Raw genomic sequence first — 6,486 nt, forward strand, 5'->3', positions numbered from 1 at the left:
CAATCCAATGATCCAAGACAATTCCAAAAGACCTATGATAAAACATGTTTTTTACCTCCAAAGAGAGAACTGATGAATTTTTAGTGCAATTGAGACATACTTTTTTACTTTCTTTTTCTTGTTTTATTTTTTTTAAACGTGGCTAATATGGAAATGTTTTGCATGATGTCTTATATATAATGTCATACTGCTTGTTTTCTCAGTGGGTTGGGGAAGGGGTGGAGGGAGGGAACTTATTTAGAACTTAAAATGTAAAAGAAAAAAGAATGTAAAAAAATAAATGTATTTTTTAAAAAAAGAAATGATGAAGCAAATGGTTTCAAAGAAGCCTGGGGAAACTTACATGAGCAGAACGATTTGTACCATAACAATATTTCAAAGATGAGCAACTTTAAAGACTTTGAAACACAAACAAAACGACCAAACGTAATTCCAGAGCACTCATCTTAAAACATGCTCTCCACTCCAGACGTTCAGAGAGCAGACTGGAGAATTTGTTTAAACATGACTGATGATGTAATTAATTTTACTTGACTATCCATAGTAATAGATTTTATTTTTCTTGCTTTCTCAATGAGTGAGGAAATGAAAGGGGGAGGGAATTTGAAAGTGAAAATAAAACTGAATTTATAAAAGGAAGAAAGGAAAGTTAACAATAGAAAAATTCTATTAAAGAGGGTGGAAGAATCTGTTCAGGACCTACTATGCACTGAGCACTGTATTGAAATACTACAAAATAATTGTCTCATTTGATCTTCATAACAACCCTGAGAGATAGAGGCTATTTTTTCCCCATTTTACAGGTAAGAAAACTTAGGCAAATAGAAGTTAATTGACTTGTCTGGAGTCACACAGCTAACAAGTGGCAGAGACTTTGTTTGAACTCACATCTTTCTAACTCTAGGCCCAGTACACTACCCATTTCTCCATCTCGTCTGTAGCATGGCATGTAGCCTCTAGTAGAGTGCTGACTTTGGAGTTGGGAAGACGATATTTATTAGATTTGTGACCCTTTGCAAATCTCTTGTCCTCTCTAAACCTAGATTCCCTTATCTCTAAAATGAGGCGGTTGGACTTCTAAGGCTCTGATCAATTTTAAATCAATAATTCTTTAAGTCTATTATATTAAAGAAATGTTTATTGACTGTTATATGCCAGGCCCTTTGCTAAGTGCTGAGGTGACAAAAACAAAGTCAAAATCAAAAACAAATTCTGACCTTCAAGGACTTTCCTTCCTATTGGTAGAAGCTCTCAGAGAAGCATGTACGATACCTCTTCCTATGAATTGTTCTTCAGTTTACTTCATCTGTATTCCACTCTCCGTGACCCCATTTTGGTGTTTTCTTGGCAAAGATATTGGAGTGGTTTGCCATTTCCTTCTCTAGTTCATTTTACAAAAGAGGAAGCTGAGGCAAATAAGGTTAAGTGACTTGCCCAGGGTCACACAGCTAATGTCTAAAACTACATTTAAGCTAGGGTCTTCCTGACTCCAGGTCTGGCACTCTATCCATTGTGCCATCTAGCTACCCTTTCCTAGAAATTAGTAATCTTCATTGAATATAATCTGGGAAAAAAAATCTTAAAAATCATTCTGTCCAGCCCTCTCATTTTTTCAGATGACAAAAGAAGATCAAGAAACATGAAATTACCTGTCCAAGCTCACACAAGTATTCACAAATAATGATGGATTAAAACCCAGGTTTTCTAACAGTGAATCCACAGCTCAGTCCAAGTATATGAAACATATTTTCGGGTGGCATGTGCTGAGTTGATGTCAGCATCTACTCATTAACCCTATGTTCAGTACTTCTAAAGACCTGAGATTGTAGACCTGAGATTGGCACACAAAGAATACAATACTTCCAAAATGACTGGTCTTCAGGCAAAATTGGGGTGATGTTCCCATAGGAACTACCTGACAGTGATTTTGTCTCTCAAGAACTGAGGTGTCAGTAACACTTTGTAAACTTCAAAGCCCTAAATAAATAAAAGTTATATTTAAAAAGTTCAATCTGACAGGATAGTAGGATTTGAAACTGTATCTTTGTTGTGTGACATGTTGAAGAATGATGTAAAACTGTTAGTCTTTGGAGGAAGCGTTTAAGAAAGTAATAATTTTTGAAAGAATGAAAAGGTCAGAGAGGCTGGTGGTCAGATTCTTACTATAATTTCAAAAACCCAACTGTACAGAATAACAGAGGCATAACTCAGTGAATCAGTTTTTAGTACTGTGAACCCTATGAAACTCACAAACTCCAATTTGAAACAATTTGTTCTAAGAAAGAGAAAAATGAAATCAGGGTAAGTGTGTTCAAAGTTTAATTCCTTTCAAGCAGACTTGACATGGATTGCATGGGAGTTACAGTGCAAAACGGTGTAACCCTATGGAGGCTGATTGAGAACTGGCTCGAGATACAGCTTATATGCCCTTTAAAGATAAGATGTTCTCAAGGGAGACCAATCAACTCTGATTGGTTGACATGCTGGGAGGTGGGCTATATTAAAATGAGGTCTTGAGTATGTGTGACATATATGTGTATATATATATATATATATATATATATATATATATATACATATATATACACACACATATATGTATATATACACACACACATAAACATACACACATATATACACATATATATGTGTGTGTATAAGTGTATATTAATATATATTAATACCTTAATCCTGGTCAAAAAGATATCAATTTCCATATCAAATATCTTAATAATAAGGAAGAATCAGCATTTTCCCAGATGGTCAGGGCAACATAACGAGCAGGAACAGAATCATGTAGATTAGAACTTAAAGTTCTTCTTAAGTACCGAACTTTGAAAGAAAGGGCAAAAGGGAAACTTGGAGTTTCCACAATAACAATTACTAAGAAAAAACACTTTCCACAATACATACATATATATATGCATATAGACACACATATAGACACACACATACATATATGCATACACACACACACATTTAAAACCAAGCTCTTTATTTGCCCACAAGCTCATTATGAGTAAACAATTGGAATATGCAACCAAGCTTACTAATTAAACTATGTTAACAGCCAAGAGGGAGGTGGATAAAAGTTCTATTGTTTTCTGAAGTACTTGGACAAAATTGACAATGGTGGGCATATTCCTGGGCACTGGATTTCGGGAGACATGTTGACAAACTAGAATATATCTTGGGTGGGGCATCTTGGATGATGAGTAGATGAGAGAAGAAGCTATTTAAAGATTAGTTGAATTAATCCATCAATGACACAAGAAGCACTGTGTGCCAGGCACTGATAGGAATGGGTGATACTTTGTCTAGAAGAGGGCACATTTGGGTGGGGTGGGGCAGGAATACCATAGCTGACTTTGAATATGTAAAATTCTACCCCAAGATTGAGGATTTTGCTTGTTCTGCTTGACATCATTTATAAGGTGACAGATTTGGGCTCAATATAAAGAACAACTTTCACATAATTAGAAAATCCTAAAATAAAACAGACTGCTTGATGGGCTAGCATGACAGAGCTGTTCCCTCAACTTTCACTTGCTTTGTTAGTCTGGGCCCGCAGAGAGAGGCTTCTACTCCCACTCTCCTCAGGGTTCTCAGTCCCCTGAGGGACTGAGTTTCTAGTTCTGTCACTCTTAAGCCCCTATCAGGGTGCTTACTATAGATAGTAAGCAAAAGTATTTTAGGAAAGGTATTGACTAAGATATGATAGCAAGAAGAGTTGGCATAAAAACATTCCTTCCCCTCCAAACCAGGAACATGTTCTCACCTTGCCTATGACTTCCTTCAGGGAGTAGGTTCACATTTAAAGTACTATGATAATGAAGCATACATATTGAGAACATGTGTGGCAAAGGGGTACCTCTCACCTCCTAGTCCTAGAATAATTTTTCTCTCTTTTGACATCCTTAGGAAATCTGATGCTGGTGTCAGTATTAGATGAGTCACTCCTCTGGGCTGGTTTCTTGAAGGGCATGACATCTTTGCTATATGGGTCAGTTGGCTGCTGAGCTGTGTCATTCAGCTGGTGCCATGCAATCTGCAATCTGTTGCCTAGATATTAAATAGGATCACCCATTTCACTCAGAATATTTGTTTATCAATGATGAGAGGAAAATAGGTATAAAGTCAGAAGCTGCTGTGTGGTCAGAGCCTCCTGTTGGGTGAGAGACAGACACCCTTCTCTTTCTGTGCCCTAAGGTCATTAGGCCTAGGATTTTTTACCTTTCAGATAAGAGGGGAGAAATCAGAGCTAGAGGTATAGCATCTCCTTTTCTCTTGAAACCTCCCTTTTTTCCACTTAGGCAGCAAAGATGACACAGTGGATAAAGTCCTGGAATCAGGAAGACCTTATTTAAATCCTACCTTAGACACTTATTAATTGTGCAAACTTGGGCAAATCATTAAGTGACTCAGCCTCAGTTTCCTCATCTTTAAAATGAGAGAGTTGGACTTGCTGCCCACTAAGGTAATTTCCAGTTCTAAATCACTGATACTATGTTTACTTTCACTTGATTTTGGTTGGATGTGTTGCCTTCTATGGCTTCAGTTTCTCCAATAATATGAAGACGCAGCAAGAAGGGGAGAGAGACAGAGGGGAGAGAAGGGAAAAATGAGAAATGGAGGGAGGGGAGAGAGAGAGAGAGAGAGAGAGAGAGAGAGAGAGAGAGAGAGAGAGAGAGAGAGAGACAGAGGAAACTCTCCCCTCAACTCTTCTCTAGAGTGATAAAATGATTTCTAAACCTGGAGTCCTTTAGTGCTAAAATGGTTCACCAGTTATCTTAGCCCATGTCAGACAAATATCTATCTAATCCTCCATCTTCTCTCTAGCTCTCTCCAAACACACACACAGACACTCACACACACACAGAGACACTCACACAGTGTGTGTATATGTGTATATATTTTTATAGAAAGCCCCCAAAAGCTTATTCTTCTTAACTTAAGATGTGTCCTATGCGGCATCATCTACTTTTCGTCCAATGACCAAAAGTCCCATCATCCTTTCAATACAATTAAAAATATGTCTACATCTTGTGATGGGGCTATAGAAAAATTTCTTACTACTTAATTGACTCTGCTGCTAGGCTGATTCATTGGGATGGGACTGGAAACCCACTCTTAACATCTGTCACTGGAGGTATTATAGTAAGGCTAGATGACTGCTTGTTGGGAATATTGCAGAGGGTTATATGAGGTGAACTTAGAGGTCATTTTTAACTCTAGATTCTAAGACGCCAGTTAAGAGACAACCATCAGTCAATTAATCAACACTGTCAACATTCAATCAACAATCAACATTTACTGTCTTATGCGAAGTATTCACTTGAGTATACAAAAAAAAAAAATCACCGATCCCTTCCCTCAAGAAATTTACATTTTATGAGGGGAGATGAAGTAAAAAAAAGTAAGCATGGACAAATTATGTAATGAATGTCCAGTAATTTGTGGGGGAGGGCACTCAGTTGAGGATAGTCAGGAAAGGCTTCGTGTAAAAGGTTTTGCTTGAACTGACTTTAGAAGGAAACAAAAGACTCCGAGAGACAGAGATAAAGAGGGAAAACATTACACACATGGAAAAGAGCCTGTGCAAAGATATGCTGATGGGAGATGAATTATCAATCTTCAGGAACAGAAAGAAGACTAGTTCAACCATGCCACAGAGTCCAAGAAGGGGAGGAATGTATAATAAAATGCTTTCTGAAGTGTAGAAAAGTAGGTTAGGACCAGGTTGTAAAAGGCCTTTAAAAGTCAAAAAAAGGAGGTTGTACTTACCCCTAGAAATAATGGGAAGCCATTGGAGGTTATTGAGCAGAATAGTGATATGGTCAGAAGGGGAAACATTTTAGCCACTATGTGAAGAATGGATCAGAATAAGGGCATTGAAATTGGGAGGATCTTTAATGGGCCATTGTGATCATCCAGGCAAAAGGTGATAAGGATCTGATCTAGATGAGTCTAGATTGTCTAAAATTGAAGAGAAGGGGACATCTGGGAAAGATGTAATGAAGGTAGAAAACAGTTCAATTGAATATATTAAGAGGGGTTGGTGAGGAGTCAAGGATAACTTTAAGGTTGTGGACCTGGGTGACTAGAAGAATAGTGGGCCCCTTTTTTATGAAACAATGATATTTAGAAGAAAGAAAGCTTTTGGAGGGCAGGGGGAGTGGGGAGGAAAGATGATGAGCTCTGCTGTAGCTAAGTGTTCAAATTATTGAACTGAAAATTTTGAAGATCTTGATCATCAACTAATTACTGTTCACTTTTCAAAACAAGGGCTCCCTGAGACTCAGTGATTAACTTTGGGACTCAGGGAGTGGTCCATATCTGCAAATATTTCTCATGAGGATCCATGGAATTCAGCTGCTGAGTTACCGCAACAGAGCCCAACATTTAATGTGGCTGTCCATTTAAAGCACGAACGGATGTCACTTTGGTCCCCAGCTCAGCTGTTCTGTTTTCCCGTGCACTACTGTG

Source organism: Notamacropus eugenii, chromosome 6 (genome assembly GCF_028372415.1).
Source record: "Notamacropus eugenii isolate mMacEug1 chromosome 6, mMacEug1.pri_v2, whole genome shotgun sequence".
NCBI lineage: Eukaryota > Metazoa > Chordata > Mammalia > Diprotodontia > Macropodidae > Notamacropus > Notamacropus eugenii.